This window comes from Triturus cristatus, chromosome 9 (assembly GCF_964204655.1).
Source record: "Triturus cristatus chromosome 9, aTriCri1.1, whole genome shotgun sequence".
In the NCBI taxonomy this organism is placed as follows: domain Eukaryota; kingdom Metazoa; phylum Chordata; class Amphibia; order Caudata; family Salamandridae; genus Triturus; species Triturus cristatus.
The window spans coordinates 300,534,492-300,552,566 of record NC_140592.1 but is presented as its reverse complement, the minus strand read 5'-3'; the positions used below and the strand labels follow the sequence as shown (position 1 = coordinate 300,552,566).

General features: G+C 43.0%; 1 long non-coding RNA gene across 1 annotated transcript; it reads right to left on the bottom strand.

The window, feature by feature from the left end:
• Nucleotides 1–928: 928 nt before the first annotated feature.
• Nucleotides 929–1,778, bottom strand: LOC146797774 (uncharacterized). Its single transcript, XR_014968531.1, has 4 exons — nt 1,708–1,778; nt 1,485–1,603; nt 1,313–1,384; nt 929–1,222 (listed from the first exon to the last, which is right to left on the bottom strand). It is a non-coding gene; the product is annotated as an uncharacterized LOC146797774 (long non-coding RNA).
• Nucleotides 1,779–18,075: the final 16,297 nt, after the last annotated feature.

Here is an 18,075-nt window from a genome sequence, read left to right as displayed (position 1 = left end):
CCCCCACGCCCCAGTGACACACTCTGGAGTGACACCCTCAGTAATGACACCTGGTAGTGATACATCCATGAGTGATAACCTTAGGAGAGACACACAGGACTGACAAACTTAAGAGTGACACGCCCAGGAGTGACACAACCTGGAGTGTAAGTACATGGGCCCCTGTCCCTGCAGGCTGGACTCATTAAGATGTGGCCTAACTATTAGAGCGTACAACCTCAAAGCTGGGTAACCAGGTTCGGGTCTCTGCGGCTCAACCTCTTGTGATTCTGGGAAAAACACTTCATCTCCCCACTCCTAACAAAACATGTCTGCAACAGCTGGTGCTCGTGTAAAGCGCCATGATACCTCCGGGTTGGGTTCGAGCTATATAAAACTGCAAAACAAAAAACACGGCTCGGCGGATCTTACATGCCCTCACACGTGCACTCACTGTCACGTGCCCTAGAGGTACTCTCGTGCTCGTGGGGGTTACACTCTCTCCCCTCCATAATTGCCCCTCGCTCCCAGAAGATTCACACACTTCCTGCTGGTTGGCGAAGAGTGAGACACAAGCTCTCGCGGGTCGGGGTATAGCGCCCACCAAGCGAATCTCGGGTTTAATCAATCATAGTATTTGTAAGGCGCACTACATACCCGTGAGGGTCTCAAGGCGCTGAGGGGGGTGCTCCTACTACTTGAAGACATAATGTAAACAATGGTTCCATAGGGAAACAATTAATTTCAATCGTAATAAATCAAAAACCACAGCATTTATAAATCAGTTGGATAATCAATATCGAACAAAGATGTACAATTTTAGATACAGAAATGTATTCTTTGTGTTTTAAGTTAAGTATCAACTCTTTCAGAGATAAACAAAATCCTATACAAGGAAAAGATAAAGAAAAGGCTGTATATACAGTATTTTTGAAAAACGACACAGTGACCAAGTGAATAAAGTGACTTAGTGCAATAGGTGACAGTGTAAATAATTACAATATATGCACGTATTTACTAAGTAAAACCAAAATATATACAAAGTTTCTTATTGTGAACAGTGCTCAATTTCCTCATGGGTATACAATAATCCTTGTAAGGCACATGTCCTATCTTTTGTTATCAACAAGGAAATCCGATTAATAGGGGACTGGAGAACCGTCAACGTTTCGACCCTACATCAAACACTAGTTGTAAGTAGTCATATCGGGTCTTCTTCAGGACACAGGAGGTGTATACCAGCCTAAACAAAATAAATGGGTATATATGAAAAATAAATATCAATGCTGTGATAAAGACTTGACAAAAAAGGGAATTAATCCCATAAACTCACCTAGGATATAGGTGATGGAACAGATGTCCCCAATAGTATTACAGTTGCCACTTGTTGTCAATCAAAGGGGAACTGCCGGGTGACATATATGCAAAATAATAAGAATAGATCAGAAACACGAAATAATTTTAGCCATTAAGCCAGTAAGAAAATATTCTTTTTAGAGTTTTACCGGGCTCGTAAAGAGTCTTGGCTGCATATGGGGGCCTCTTACTCTGCCAGGTTAACTTCTTCTTTATTCTCTCTGTCTTTATTCTTACCGCTTCGATTAACGGGACTTTCTCTTGAATACTACAAGTGCAAACCCAAATGGGGATAATCAATATGATGTTCACGACGTGTGACAAACAGATCAAACCATTTTAGGTTAGTAATAGCCCAAATTGATGGCTCACCTGACTTCAAAGTTGGAACTTTGCGTATAACACTTCGAAAATAGACGCAGCCATCAGGACACAAATTCCACTATAATGCATAAGCAAAACATATTTAGTTTCGCAGATTGTTGTACAATTTGCACTAAACTAGCATCTTATCTGTTAGATAATAGGTGACAACAACCAATCACACGTTCCAAGGGCTCGCAGTTAATCATAGAGTAGAAATCTCTATATGCTAAACCAACTTGACATCTATATCCAACATATGCGATATAGCACACACTTTAAAAGAAGACCTATTCACATAAAGCACAGAGAAAACTGACTATATTCTCCCCAAATGCTCAATACTCGGTTGTCCGTGCATTTAATCGCAAACAAAGCGATGATCTAATTACTATCGCACAGTATGCAGTGTGATACGCACTTCAAAGGAAAGCCTATGCACATCGAATACAGTGGAACTAACCATATTGCCTCGAAGTGCTCAATGTTAGGTTATTAGTCCATTTATCAGCAAACCAAATCACGATCTACTCATGTTATTAAACTAGCTTAACGCCTAGCGTAAGGGTGAGATGCGAAAGATTAGAACGCCTCATACCTGATGGTACTCGATTGCTTCTATCACTCAAGGGGGTTCAATTCGTTTGAAACAGCAAGCGCGAGAGACGCGCGTGCAGCAGCTATATTGCTGCTGTCAATGGACATAGAAACGGGACTATTGCTATTGACGTCAACTGACATAGAAACAAATCTCACGGGGCATGGCGATTCTTCGTAAGAGCGAGACAGCACATAATGCCAGAATCAATCTGTTGTATATTCCAGCACAGACGATCAAATCTTTCATTTATGCAGATCTGAAATATGTTATTCACCAGCTGCATTTCATCATTAAATTTGCATAGTAGATTTTATAAAAACATTAGTTTCAAATTTGTATCAATAACCTAAAGATTTGGCTGCAAATCTCTATTGCACATTTTCCTCATATTAAACAACTCTTTTGTTCCATTGCAAGTAACCTAGTTGGACAAAAGACAAAAAAAATCACAATAAAAGGGTCACAATATAAGTGAACAACTCTAGAGATATTTACATTTTTCGTACACAATATATACCAACAATTAACTTCTCTTGAAACACAGTATATTCCCCAGGTGATTTTCAGAAAAAACAGTTCGTATAAAATTTCATCTTCAAGGCATACAGTGAACAGACAGATCATTGTTATTAAACAGTTCATTGTTATTAAACGGGGCTATTAGGCATACATTAATACAGGAGGTTGACAACAGGTTATAAAAACCTCTCTCCCCCAGACAATGATTTTTATGAGTCTCTGCTAGTCTTAGCCAAAGCCTAGTATGCCTAATTGTTTATTGGTCTCCTCATTTTCGTTTAATCCTGTCTTTACAGAGTCCAAGGAGTGGCTCCATCTGCATTCCTTATAGTTGAGAATGGAATTTACGTTGCCACCTCTCGGATGCAAACGCACTTTTTCCACAACTGTCCATTTCAAACTATCAGGTGCATGGTTAGAGCTTAGAAAGTGGTCCACCAACGGTGCCCCTTGTGTTTTACATTTGATCCTGCTCATGTGTTGTAAAATTCTGCACTTTATTTTTTGTGTAGTTTGCCCTACATAGATTTTATCGCAGGGGCAATATATTGCGTAAATTACATTGTAACTGTTGCAGTTCGTAAATACAGGTTGTGTGTAACTCCTTGTACCAAAAACAAAATCAGGACCTTCTATTGTAGACAAACAAGCTTTGCAATTGCCACATTTTCTATGGCCCAAAATAGGTGGTAATGAAAGTTGTGAGAGCAAGTCTGGTGCAGGGGGACTTTGAAGATAGGCATTAACTACAGCATCCTTAACACTCCTACCACGTTTAAAAGCAAACAGTGGTGGATCAGTAGTTCCTATTTCTGTAGCAACCAAGTTCCAATATTTGACTATTGTTTTCTTGATTGCTTGGCTATCTGGATTAAAGGTGGTGACACATACCATTCTGTCATTCACTTTTTCACTTGTCCTGGTCTCTAGTAAAGTTTCTCGTGGACAATACCACGCTCTCTTTTTAGCTCGTTTCAGAAGAGTACTGGGATAACCACTACTCCTTAATCTTTGTGTTAAGACTATTGCTTCTGCAAAATAGTCTGTTCTCGGAGTACAATTACGCCGCAGTCTTAGAAACTGCCCGTAAGGCAGATTGTCACGGAGACTACGAGGGTGATTGGAATTGTATCTGAGAAGAGCATTTCTCTCTATAGGTTTTCTATAGAGCCCAGTGTACAATATACCATCCATGGTTTTCACATTAAGGTCCAAAAAACTTATGACCTCATTGCTTTCACTCATTGTGAATTTTATATCACTAGATCTTTCGTTTAACCATTCAAAAAATGACGTCAATGTCGTAGTTGTGCCAGTCCAAATCATAAAGACGTCATCGATATATCTTTTCCATATATCTATGCTGTCTCTATACGGGTTGTTATCACCATACAAATGATCCAATTCAAACTTATCCATGTAGAGATTTGCCAGGGACGGCGCATAGCCAGCACCCATAGCAACGCCCTTGCATTGGAAAAAATATTGATTCTGGAAAACAAAGTAGTTTTTTTGACATTGCAATGTCCAGCATAGCAATTAGAAATTCTGTAGGGACTCTATGGGGAGTTGGTCTTGTATTGAGTACATCTTTCACCACCCCAAGTGCTTCATGCTGAGGGATGCTCGTATACAAGGAGGACACGTCTAGAGTTACTAAAAGTTGTCTCTCCTTATCAAAAGGATAGTCCTCTATAAACTGAATCATATGCGTAGAATCCCAAACGAAAGATCTAGTTTCTGTCACAAACGATTGTAAAAAATAATCGATGTATTGATTAAGGGGTTCTAATATGGAACCACAGCCCAAAATAATTGGGCGTCCAGGTGGATTCTCAAGGTTCTTATGGACCTTTGGCAGAGTATAAATTGTTGGGATTCTTGGATTTGTTTTCAAAAGAAATGTAGATTCTGAGGTACTCAAGAAACCTAATTCAAGGCCTTGTGTCACTAGAGAGTCTATCAAGATCTTTATCTCAGATGTTGGATCCTTTGTGATAGGTTAACTATCACGATCATTGAGTTGTCGTTGGATCTCATTGATGTAATCAATCCCATTTTGTATTACAATTGAGCCACCTTTATCGGCAGCTTTAATAATTATCTGCTCATTGTTCTTAAGAGACAGAAGGGCCGATTTTTCTCCTAAAGAAATATTGTAGGGAACAAATCTAGGTTTATCCAATATGGACAACACCTCTTGCATTACAATTTGCTCAAAGGCTACAATTTTTTGACTCATAGTCTGTACTGAAGGTGTGAAAACAGAAGTCGGTTTGAAAGGTGTCGCGGCAATCGGCCGAAGACACGGTTCTCTTTGTACAAAGAAATATTTTAATCTGATCTTTCTGAAAAACTGAATTGAGTTCAAGTTTAACCATAAATGGATCCGTTCTTTGAGTGGGAACAAATGACAACCCTTTGGAAAGGATGTTAGTTTCCTCATGCGACAGATTATAGTTAGAGAGATTGATAATAGGGTCACTATCATTCAAAACCAGAAATTCATTATGAGCATTATTAGAAACCAAAGGAGCTCTAGTATCTTCAACCCGAAGAACAGCATTTGGAAGTGGCAAATCTGCACTGGTACAGGAATTCAAAGTAGGTGAAGTCACCACCGAAATGTTCGAAGGGGTTGAGGTTACCACCGATATGTTTGACGTCTCGTTGAAATTTCCCCGTGATTCTCCTGATCGAAAAATCTCACTTGTTGGTTGCCCCTTTGAGGTGGGGGGTTCTGATTTGCCCTGTGGGTGTACAATTGTTGGTTTCCTCCCCTGCCACGATTCCATCCTCGCTGTCTGGGATAACCCCTTCCTCTGTTGGAGCCCCATGGTGCGTCCCCTAAAAAAGACTGTTGTTGAGGACCCTGAAATCTCTGTGCTGTACTTGTAGAGGCTGGTTCAGTTTCCCCTTCAGAATTGCTTCGAAAAAAGAAGAGTTAGACAAAGTAGTAAACCTTCGTGGTCCCCGTCTACTACGGTTGCTGAAAAACCTTGACTGTCCTGTTGATAGTAACCGTCTGACGTATAGGGATATGCGATCTTCTTATCGTAATTCTGTATATCTTTCTGCAATTTATCTGCCTTTTTGTGTAACGTAAATGTATGGAATTCAGCAAGTGTCTTTTCTGCCTTTTCCAAGGCTTCTTTAGCGTTTGTCAATGTATTAGCTCCTACTATTTCCCTTTTAAGGTCATTGATTTCTTGTATTAGTTTTTTAGAGTATTCCAATGCTGTTTCAACTCCAAGTACCATCCAGTACCTGGAGCAATTATTTGAAATAAAACTAAAACCTTCCCTAAATTTAGGGATATCAATGAAAATAGCAGGTTCGTTTCTAATTTGGAGACCTTTCGGAATAATATTAGCCTGCAGATACTTAGTTAAAAAGTGTCCATGCAATCGTGTTCTCACTAATTTCTTTTCCAAACGTTCCAATTTTACCAATTTATCATTTAGAGTCGTATTAATAGCAGACGACGCTACTCCAAAGGCATTTACTTCACCTTGTTCAGCTATCAATTTTGCTATATATTCTTCCGTGTAGGAAAGAGTGTCTGACATATTTTACTAGGACTAGAGATAATATCCAAAAAACCCTCGCAAGCCAGCGCTTGCACAGGACAAAAGTTAAAGAAACCCTATAACCCGAGGAACTTGGGCATCATCAACATAATGTAAACAATGGTTCCATAGGGAAACAATTAATTTCAATCGTAATAAATCAAAAACCACAGCATTTATAAATCAGTTGGATAATCAATATCGAACAAAGATGTACAATTTTAGATACAAAAATGTATTCTTTGTGTTTTAAGTTAAGTATCCACTCTTTCAGAGATAAACAAAATCCTATACAAGGAAAAGATAAAGAAAAGGCTGTATATACAATATTTTTGAAAAACGACGCAGTGACCAAGTGAATAAAGTGACTTAGTGCAATAGGTGACAGTGTAAATAATTACAATATATGCACGCATTTACTAAGTAAAACCAAAATATATACAAAGTTTCTTATTGTGAAAAGTCCTCAATTTCCTCATGGGTATACAATAATCCTTGTAAGGCACATGTCCTATCTTTTGTTATCAACAAGGAAATCCGATTAATAGGGGACTGGAGAACTGTCAACGTTTCGACCCTACATCAAACACTAGTTGTAAGTAGTCATATCGGGTCTTCTTCAGGACACAGGAGGTGTATACCAGCCTAAACAAAATAAATGGGTATATATGAAAAATAAATATCAATGCTGTGATAAAGACTTTTCACAAAAAAGGGAATTAATCCCATAAACTCACCTAGGATATAGGTGATGGAACAGATGTCCCCAATAGTATTACAGTTGCCACTTGTTGTCAATCAAAGGGGAACTGCCGGGTGACATATATGCAAAATAATAAGAATAGATCAGAAACACAAAATAATTTTAGCCATTAAGCCAGTAAGAAAATATTCTTTTTAGAGTTTTACCGGGCTCGTAAAGAGTCTTGGCTGCATAGGGGGGCCTCTTACTCTGCCAGATTAACTTCTTCTTTAATCTCTCCGTCTTTATTCTTACCGCTTCGATTAACGGGACTTTCTCTTGAATACTACAAGTGCAAACCCAAATGGGGATAATCAATATGATGTTCACGACGTGTGACAAACCGATCAAACCATTTTAGGTTAGTAATAGCCCAAATTGATGGCTCACCTGACTTCAAAGTTGGAACTTTGCGTATAACACTTCGAAAATAGACGCAGCCATCAGGACACAAACTCCACTGTAATGCATAAGCAAAACATATTTAGTTTCGTGACAATCTGCCTTACGGGCAGTTTCTAAGACTGCGGCGTAATTGTACTCAGAGAACAGACTATTTTGCAGAAGCAATAGTCTTAACACAAAGATTAAGGAGTAGAGGTTATCCCAGTACTCTTCTGAAACGAGCTAAAAAGAGAGCGTGGTATTGTCCACGAGAAACTCTACTAGAGACCAGGACAAGTGAAAAAGTGAATGACAGAATGGTATGTGTCACCACCTTTAATCCAGATAGCCAAGCAATCAAGAAAACAATAGTCAAAAATTGGAACTTGGTTGCTACAGAAATCGGAACTACTGATCCACCACTGTTTGCTTTTAAACGTGGTAGGAGTGTTAAGGATGCTGTAGTTAATGCCTATCTTCAAAGTCCCCCTGTACCAGACTTGCGCTCACAACTTTCATTACCACCTATTTTGGGCCATAGAAAATGTGGCAATTGCAAAGCTTGTTTGTCTACAATAGAAGGTCCTGATTTTGTTTTTGGTACAAGGAGTTACACACGACCTGTATTTACGAACTGCAACAGTTACAATGTAATTTACGCAATATATTGCCCCTGCGATAAAATCTATGTAGGGCAAACTACACAAAAAATAAAGTACAGAATTTTACAACGCATGAGCAGGATCAAATGTAAAACACAAGGGGCACCGTTGGTGGACCACTTTCTAAGCTCTAACCATGCACCTGATAGTTTGAAATGGACAGATGTGGAAAAAGTGCGTTTGCATCCGAGAGGTGGCAACCTAAATTCCATTCTCAACTATAAGGAATGCAGATGGATCCACTCCTTGGACTCTGTAAAGACAGGATTAAACGAAAATGAGGAGACTAATAAACAATTAGGCATACTAGGCTTTGGCTAAGACAAGCAGAGAGTCATAAAAATCATTGTCTGGGGGAGAGAGGTTTTTATAACCTGTTGTCAACCTCCTGTATTAATGTATGCCTAATAGCCCCGTTTAATAACAATGAACTGTTTAATAACAATGATCTGTCTGTTCACTGTATGCCTTGAAGATGAAATTTTATACAAACTGTTTTTTCTGAAAATCACCTGGGGAATATACTGTGTTTCAAGAGAAGTTAATTGTTGGTATATTATTGTGTACGAGAAATGTAAATATCTCTAGAGTTGTTCACTTATATTGTGACCCTTTTATTGTGATTTTTTGTCTTTTGTCCAACTAGGTTACTTGCAATGGAACAAAAGAGTTGTTTAATATGAGGAAAATGTGCAATAGAGATTTGCAGCCAAATCTTTAGGTTATTGATACAAATTTGAAACTAATGTTTTTATAAAATCTACTATGCAAATTTAATGATGAAATGCAGCTGGTGAATAACATATTACAGATCTGCATAAATGAAAGATTTGAGCGTCTGTGCTGGAATATACAACAGATTGATTATGGCCTTATGTGCTATCTCGCTCTTACGAAGAATCGCCATGCCCCGTGAGATTTGTTTCCATGTCAGTTGACGTCAATAGCAATTGTCCCGTTTCTATGTCCATTGACAGCAGCCATATAGCTGCTGCACGCGCGTCTCTCGCGCTTGCGGTTTCAAACGAATTGAACCCCCTTGAGTGATAGAAGCAATCGAGTACCATCAGGTATGAGGCGTTCTAATCTTTCGCATCTCACCCTTACGCTAGGCGTTAAGCTAGTTTAATAACATGAGTAGGCCTGGGCGAAGCACTACGCTACGCTCGCGTAGTTTGCGAAGTTCGCGCTACTTCGCACTACGCGAACTGCACGTAGCACAGTGCGAACACGCGTAGCGTAGTGTTGCGTAGTGCTGCGGTCATTTTTTGCTTGCTCGCGGTCCTCAACGTCAAGTTGGCGACCGCGAGCAAGCAAAATGACATCCTGGCGAGACTTTTTCCTTGTTCGCGATCGCGAGCATGGAAAATAAACCTCCCGGCGAGATTCACAACGTGAGAAGGTCAGGTTTCTCATTGCGAGGGGTCGCGTATGCTCGCGACCGCTCGCGATGAGAAACTACCAGTTCGCGTTGAGAAAGCTGCAGCTCGAGGAAAAATCTACTCGAGCAGCAGAAAACTACAGCTCGCACTGTGCAAGATGCCATTTTCAATGATTGCACAGTGCCGGTTGCTTGTCCGCACTGTGCAATCATTGAAAACAACATCTTGCACAGTGCGAACATGTTACTTCGCAGTTCGCGAAGTGCTACGCGTAGCTCGCGTAGTGCGAACTTCACTTTGCGTAGCTTCGCGAAGTGCTACTTCGCGAACTACGCCCACCCTTAAACATGAGTAGATCGTGATTTGGTTTGCTGATAAATGGACTGATAACCTAACATTGAGCACTTCGAGGCAATATGGTTAGTTCCACTGTATTCGATGTGCATAGGCTTTCCTTTGAAGTGCGTATCACACTGCATACTGTGCGATAGTAATTAGATCATCGCTTTGTTTGCGATTAAATGCACGGACAACCGAGTATTGAGCATTTGGGGAGAATATAGTCAGTTTTCTCTGTGCTTTATGTGAATAGGTCTTCTTTTAAAGTGTGTGCTATATCGCATATGTTGGATATAGATGTCAAGTTGGTTTAGCATATAGAGATTGCTACTCTATGATCAACTGCGAGCCCTTGGAACGTGTGATTGGTTGTTGTCACCTATTATCTAACAGATAAGACGCTAGTTTAGTGCAAATTGTACAACAATCTGCGAAACTAAATATGTTTTGCTTATGCATTATAGTGGAATTTGTGTCCTGATGGCTGCGTCTATTTTCGAAGTGTTATACGCAAAGTTCCAACTTTCAAGTCAGGTGAGCCATCAATTTGGGCTATTACTAACCTAAATTGGTTTGATCTGTTTGTCACACGTCGTGAACATCATATTGATTATCCCCATTTGGGTTTGCACTTGTAGTATTCAAGAGAAAGTCCCGTTAATCGAAGCTGTAAGAATAAAGACAGAGAGAATAAAGAAGAAGTTAACCTGGCAGAGTAAGAGGCCCCCATATGCAGCCAAGACTCTTTACGAGCCCGGTAAAACTCTAAAAAGAATATTTTCTTACTGGCTTAATGGCTAAAATTATTTTGTGTTTCTGATATATTCTTATTATTTTGCATATATGTCACCCGGCAGTTCCCCTTTGATTGACAACAAGTGGCAACTGTAATACTATTGGGGACATCTGTTCCATCACCTATATCCTAGGTGAGTTTATGGGATTAATTCCCTTTTTTGTGAAAAGTCTATCACAGCATTGATATTTATTTTTCATATATACCCATTTATTTTGTTTAGACTGGTATACACCTCCTGTGTCCTGAAGAAGACCCGATATGACTACTTACAACTAGTGTTTGATGTAGGGTCGAAACGTTGACGGTTCTCCAGTCCCCTATTAATCGGATTTCCTTGTTGATAACAAATGATAGGACATGTGCCTTACAAGGATTATTGTATACCCATGAGGAAATTGAGGACTTTTCACAATAAGAAACTTTGTATATTTTGGTTTTACTTAGTAAATACGTGCATATATTGTAATTTTTTACACTGTCACCTATTGCACTAAGTCACTTTATTCACTTGGTCACTGCGTCGTTTTTCAAAAATATTGTATATACAGCCTTTTATCTTGTCCTTGTATAGGATTTTGTTTATCTCTGAAAGAGTTGATACTTAACTTAAAACACAAAGAATACATTTCTGTATCTAAAATTGTACATCTTTGTTCGATATTGATTATCCAACTGATTTATAAATGCTGTGGTTTTTCATTTATTACGATTGAAATTAATTGTTTCCCTATGGAACCATTGTTTACATTATGTTGATGAGGCCCAGGTTCCTCGGGTTATAGGGTTACCCCTGTTTCTTTAGCTACTACTTGAAGAGCCAGGTCTTGAGAAGTCTTCTGAAGGTGAGCAGTTCCTGCGTCTGCTGTAGGTGGGTAGGGAGGGTGTTCCAGGTCTTGGCGGCGAGGAAGAAGGATCTTCCGCCGGCGAACGTTCGTTGGATGCAGGGGACAGCGGCGAGGGAGAGTCTGGCTGAGCGGAGCTGGCGGGTGGGGGTGTAGAAGCGGAGTCTGTTGTTGAGGTATGCTGGTTCGGTGTTGTGGAGGGCATTGTGGGTGAGTAGCTTGAAGGTGATCACTTTGACGGGGAGCCAGTGTAGGTCTCTCAGGTGGGGGGGGGGTGATGTGGCTGCGGCGAGGAACGTTGAGGATCAGTCAGGCGGAGGCGTTTTGGATACGTTGCAGTCGGCGCAGGTGTTTGTGCGGGATACCTGCGTAGAGTGCGTTGTCGTAGTCCAACCTGCTGCTGAGGGCCTAGGTCACCGTTCTTGTTTCGGTGGGGATCCACTTGTAGATCCTGCGGAGCATGCGGAGGGCGTTGACATGGAGAGGGAGGAGTCTAGGATGATACCCAGGTTGCGTGCGTGGTCCGTGAGTGTCGTTGCTGTTCCTAGCGTGGTCGGCCACCAGGAGTCGTCCCAAGCCGAGGGGGTGGAACTGAGGATGAGGACCTCTGTCTTGTCCGAGTTCAGCTTCAGTCAGCTGTTCCTCATCCATTCTGCAACGGTCTTCATTCCCTCGTGGAGGTTGGTTTTGGCGGTGTGTGGGTCCTTGGTGAGGGAGAGGATCAGCTGGGTGTCGTCGGCGTAGGAGATGATGCGGAGGTCGAACTGGCAGGCGACGTGGGCCATGTAGAGGTTGAACAGCGTCGGGCTGAGGGAGGATCCTTGGGGCACGCCGCAGATGAGGACGGTGGCTTTGGAGCGGAAGGTGGGGGGGGGGACGCTCTGGGTTCTGCCGGAGAGTAAAGATGTGGTCCATTCCAGGGCCTTCTCCTGGATTCCTGCTTCTTGGAGGCGTGATTTTAGTGTGCGGTGGCAGACCGTGTCGAAGGCGGCTGACAGGTCCAGGAGGATGAGGGCCGATGTTTCGCCATTGTCCAGTTGGGCCCTTATGTCGTCTGTGGCAGCGATGAGGGCTGTCTCAGTGCTGTGGTTTCTCCGGAATCCGGACTGGGACGGGTCCATGATGTTGTTATCTTCGAGGTATCGGGTCTGTTGCATTTTGGCGATTTTCTCGATCACCTTTGCCGGGAACGGGAGCAGGGAGATTGGCCGGACGTTTTTGCGATCCTTGGGGTCCGCCTTGGGTTGCTTGCGGAGGGCGTCGATCCCAGCGCGCTTCCAGCTTACCGGGAATGTGTGTCTTGAAGGAGGTGTTGATCACTTTCCGAAGTTGGGGTGCAATGGCTGTGTCGGCTTTGTTGTGAGGACAGGGGTCTGACGGTGATCCTGAGTGGATGGAGTTCATGGTCTTGCGGGTTTCATCGTCGTTGGTCCAAGAGCTCAGGCTGTGGATGCGGGTGGGGTACGCGGGTGCGGCGGGGTCTGGAGTTGTCTGGGTGGTCGGTGTGTTGAAGCTGTTGTGGATGTCGGTGATGTTGTGGTGGAAGAAGGTAGTCAGCAAGTCGCAGAGTTCTTGTGAGGGCGGGATGTCGTTGGCGCTGGGGTTGGAGAGTTCTTTCACGATGCGGAAGAGCTCTTTGCTGTTGTGTGCGTTGTTGTCCAGGCGGGTTTTGAAGGCAGATCTCTTGGCGTGTCTAATGAGGTGGTGTCTGCGGGTGGCGTCCTTGTGGGCTGCGTGGCTGTCCGCTGTCTCTTTGTGGATCCACTTCTTCTGCAGTTTCCTGCAGGTGTTTGGAGGTCTGGAGTTCTTTGGTGAACCAGGTGGCTTTCTTGCTGTTGGAGGGTTTCTTGAGTGGGGCGATGGTGTTGGTGCAGCCGTTGATCCATTGTCGGAGGTTGCGGGCGGCGGCGTCTGGGTCGGTGGGCGGGTTCAGGGAGAGGGTGGCGGCCAGCTGGCCCTCTGTGACTTTGCTCCAGCAGCGATGGGGCAGCTGTTGGGCGTGGTGGTGCGTTGTGGTCTTGTCGTAGGTGAAGTGGATGCAGCGGTGATCGGGCAGTGGTGGTCGGTGATGTGGACGAAAGACGTGGTTGCTTGTGGGGAAGATGGGGTCAAGCGTGTGGCCGGTGGCGTGGGTGGGATCGGTGACTAGTCTGAAGCCGAGGTTGTCGATTAGGCTGGTGGAGTTGTTGTTCGAGGTGGAAGTTCAAGTCCCCGAGGAGGATGTAGTCCATGGAGGTGAGAGCGTGGGTGCCGACGAGGTCGGCGATGGCGTTGCTGAACTGTGGCCGGGGTCCGGGGGGGAGGGGTCTGTAGACAAGGGTTCCTCTGAGGGTGGTGTTTGGATCGGTGCTGAGGGTGTCGTCTGAGTGGGTGGAGACCTTGAGGGTGGACTTGTGGACGACGGCTATTCCTCCTCCTATTCCGTTGGTGCGTTCTCTGCGGGCGATTTTGTAGCCGTCCACGATGGCAGGAGTCGCGACGTCGTTCCACCAGGGCTCGGTCAGAAAGGTGACGTCTGGGGCAGAGGTGTTGAGCAGATCCCATAGTTCGATGGCGTGTTTGCGGGCGGAGCGGGTGTTGAAGAGTATGCAGCGGAGGTGGTTGGGTTCTGTCCTTGAAGATTTGGTAGCTGTCACAGGTGAAGCTGCAGGTGCGGCAGGAGAAGGGTCCGTGGGCATGTTTCGGGGCGGCCTGGAAGCAGTTGCGTTCTCGGCCTATTAGTGCGTGGAGGGTGCTGGCGTAGTAGCGGTGTCTGGCGTCCACAGGGTCCAGGGGTTCTGGCGCTGGGTGCGGTCCAGGCACGGACGGGCGCAGACGGGCATGCATCGGCATACAAATAGAACACGGTGACCAGTACGGGGTTGTTTGCTCTCCCCCAAGCCCCAGTGACACACTCAGGAGTGACACCCTCAGCAATGACACACCCAGTAGTGATACATCCAGGAGTGATAACCTCAGGAGAGAGACACACAGGACTGACAAACTTAAGAGTGACATGCCCAGGAGTGACACGCTCTGGAGTGTAAGTACAGGGGACCCTGTCCCTGCAGGCTGGACTCATTAAGATGTGGCCGAACGGCTAGAGCGTACGACCTCGAAGCTTGGTGACCAGGTTCGGGTCTCTGCGGCTCAACCTCTTGTGATTCTGGGCAAATCACTTCATCTCCCCACGCCTAACAAAACATGGATGTGCCCGTCTGGAACAGCTGGTGCTCCTGTAAAGCGCCCCGATAACCCAGGTTGAATTCGAGCTGTATAAAACTGCGAGACAAAAAACACGGCTCTGCTGACCTTACACGCTCAGAAATTGCTTGTACTGTCTCCACGTAAGGAAGCTAGAGATGTTTAGGAATGACTGCTGTGGCACAAAATGCCATGAAGGTGCTTGTGTGTGGCATAGAAGGCAGGGGTGTGGAATTTTAATAAAATATCAACTTGTCCATAGGGCATGTTGATTCAAAAATCTACTTTTCCTGTACCAAAATCCACTTGTCCCTTTTGTGCCATGTAATGCGGCAACAAATTATGGCAGTATCTCTTTATATACAAGCTCTGAAATGGCCTCTGATTAGGCCAGGGCCCCTTCCATAGTAGGGTTTGAATACTAACAATTCCCTTATATTGCCACGTTTCTGCAGATCTACGTACTGGTGCTGAAGGTAATGGTAAGCAATAGTTACAAGGTTGGAATGCCCCTTTGAGTCTGTGCAAACCTACTAACTTGCATGTTTTAAGGGTTTTCACCAACTCTTCTCTAATCTTTCCCATACTGAGAAAGGTTGAAAATGTACTCCTGACTAAGGCAGACATAAAACTTCTTCCTGGGTTTGGAAAAAAGTGGTTGGAGGGAAAGTGAACTTGAAAACACTTAGATTTTCGCATGTGCAAATCCACACCTGCATATTTGCTCCAGCTAAAATGCAGTTCACAAATATTTTCTAAGAGTACTTCTGTAAAGTCTTGTGAATTCATCAAAGCAGTATATCTGCACTTCATGCAGGGACATGGGTGCACGTTGGGAGACTTTATTAATTGGGTCCCTACTTACGTCTGGCGTTAACCATGACCTTTTGTGTTTATTAAAATGCTGTCTCACTCTTTCAATCGACTAGCTTCACTGTGAGTGACAGCATTATGTTCTTTCACAAGGAGTATATTGACAGTTGTTTTGTTCATTGCCGGGAACTACTGTGGCAATGTGTGTTTGACACATAAAAACTATTTTTGCTTTTGCCATTGTTCGTTATAATTGTGAGGGCCCAGCAGCTCCCACACGAATAAGATTTTACAAAAATCATGCCAAAACAAGTCACGCATTGACAAGACCTAAAGGCTGACCAACAATTTCAGACCTCCTGGCTTTACCAATGCTTGTTTGTTTTAGGTTTCCCATAACCCAATTAAAACTGATTACACCGATGTTCCATTATAAATATTTTTGAGAAATACTGGCATACATCAACACATTTTACTAAATGATGCTGTAAAGATATGGTACTGAAAATTTTACAATAGTTTAGCAAAATGTTTTTGCATTTTTTAGTGAACATTTTATTTTGAAAGCAAAGAATCCGGAATCTTGCTTTCAAGTTACTGCAAATATTTGCATCTAATCAGAGAGCATTCTGGGAGCATTATACATAGCCTCATAATGCTTAACATTGAAAACATATGTATTAGATTTCTATACTGGAACCTCTGTCAGTAGTGCAGTCTGAGCTTCATTTGCTTAGAGCGCTCACCCTAATAAAAACTTTGCATTAATGGACCATAAATACAAGTTTGAACAACATTAATACATGGACACAAATATTACCTTAACTGCAGGCAATGCCTTTCTCTGATCCATTATGTGGTACTGTAAACTGGCAGCCAAAGGGTTTGTGCTGTAGGGGGTTGGGCCTACTTGTCCCAAGGACAAAATACACATGAAAACTTGTTGCCCTTGACCCCAAACAATATGTCCCGGGCGTCGGGCTATAGGAATTCCCCATCCCTGAGAAGGACTCCCTGCAGATAAATCACGGATTACAGTGACATAGCGCGTGACAGTAATAAAACAACAAGCGCTCGCTGTGACGTTTGTCGCCTTTTTCTGCCGTCGCGCTTGGAAGGCCTCGCCTGCTAAAAGGTTTCTTGTCTTTATGGGGCCATGTGTTTGGCCCCATAAAGAAGATAAGAAACCTTTTACGCCAGCAGGAAGTCAGACGAGCCAGTCCAACTGGGACGGCTCTAAAAGAGAAAAGTGTACGTCACTGGAAGCTCTTTTCCAATGGCTGGCCATCGTTTAGCATAAACGGTGACGCCAGCCAATGGAAAAGAGGGGCAGGGCTTAAACACCGCTAGTGAAAGCTACCCAAAAACAAAGTCTCGCCAGCCAGACTGCGCATGTCTGCGCAGCCTACGCTAGCCGAGACCTATAAACGTACTCCATGAAGTAGTAGGAGAAAAAAAAAAAACTGTAGGTCCCTAAAGGCAAACACTGGTAAGACACAAGGAGTCAGGAAAAAAAATAGAATAGGCAGCAGATCCGTTAAATAAGAAGCAGCGAAATGAGATAGACAATGCCATCCAATAAAGAGCAAGGAGCTGACCTGAAGCATATATTTCTACATATTTGAATGTATTTGAGACACTAGATCTTCCACAACAGATAGCAGCAGACTGAGCAAGACCTTAAATAAGCATCGGCAAAACCAATAGGTCAGGTTTTCCTTAGACCAAATGTCAGTGACTTTGTGTAGATTGCCTACAGCTGTCCTAGAAAGAAAAGTCCACAACGAAGCATTTGGTGCTACAAAACTATAGAAACTGGAAGTGAGGCTTCTTTATTAAACAGACTCCATTCTTCTGAGTTCAGCTGTACTCTAAGAGAAGAGCTATACAAAATCAGAATATAAAGTTTGTTTTGTAATAACACAATTTAACAGGTACACAGTGTGATGTTGAGCAGTAGATTCTTTAGACAAAGGATAGTATTTTCAGAAATAAGGTATGCAAGACTATTTTGTGGGCAAAAAGCTGGAAATCCAGCAACACGTTATGTAAGCAAAGTCAAATAAACGTGTTCAGGGGTGATGGGTGAATAGAAATAGCTTTCTGACAGGCTAAGGTCACCTAACAGTTGGAGTTTCCTTCATTAAAACCGGTAAATCAGCAATTAAAAAAAAACTCGGCCATGTGGGCAAAGTAAATAAATGAGTGAACACTCACTGCCTCAGTTACAAGCTGCAGAATATCATCTCTGCAAAGGAAAGGACTACTTAATGCTCTATCGCCCAAAACATGAACACAATGGAACAATGTAGCCATCCACAAAATGGCAATGTCCTGAAGCACAACCCTTCCAAGCAATAGCAAATAGTGAAAAATACATGAAAGCAGACAGCTGAAAGGGGCTGATTCAAAGTCAACTGTATCTCTCCGTACTTCTAATATTACTTTAACAAATTGTTGACATTATGCCATTCAAATCACTAGAGAGGTCTGTTGACAGATCTAAAAATAAGCTTTGCAATTGAAAGGCATGGTTGCCCTC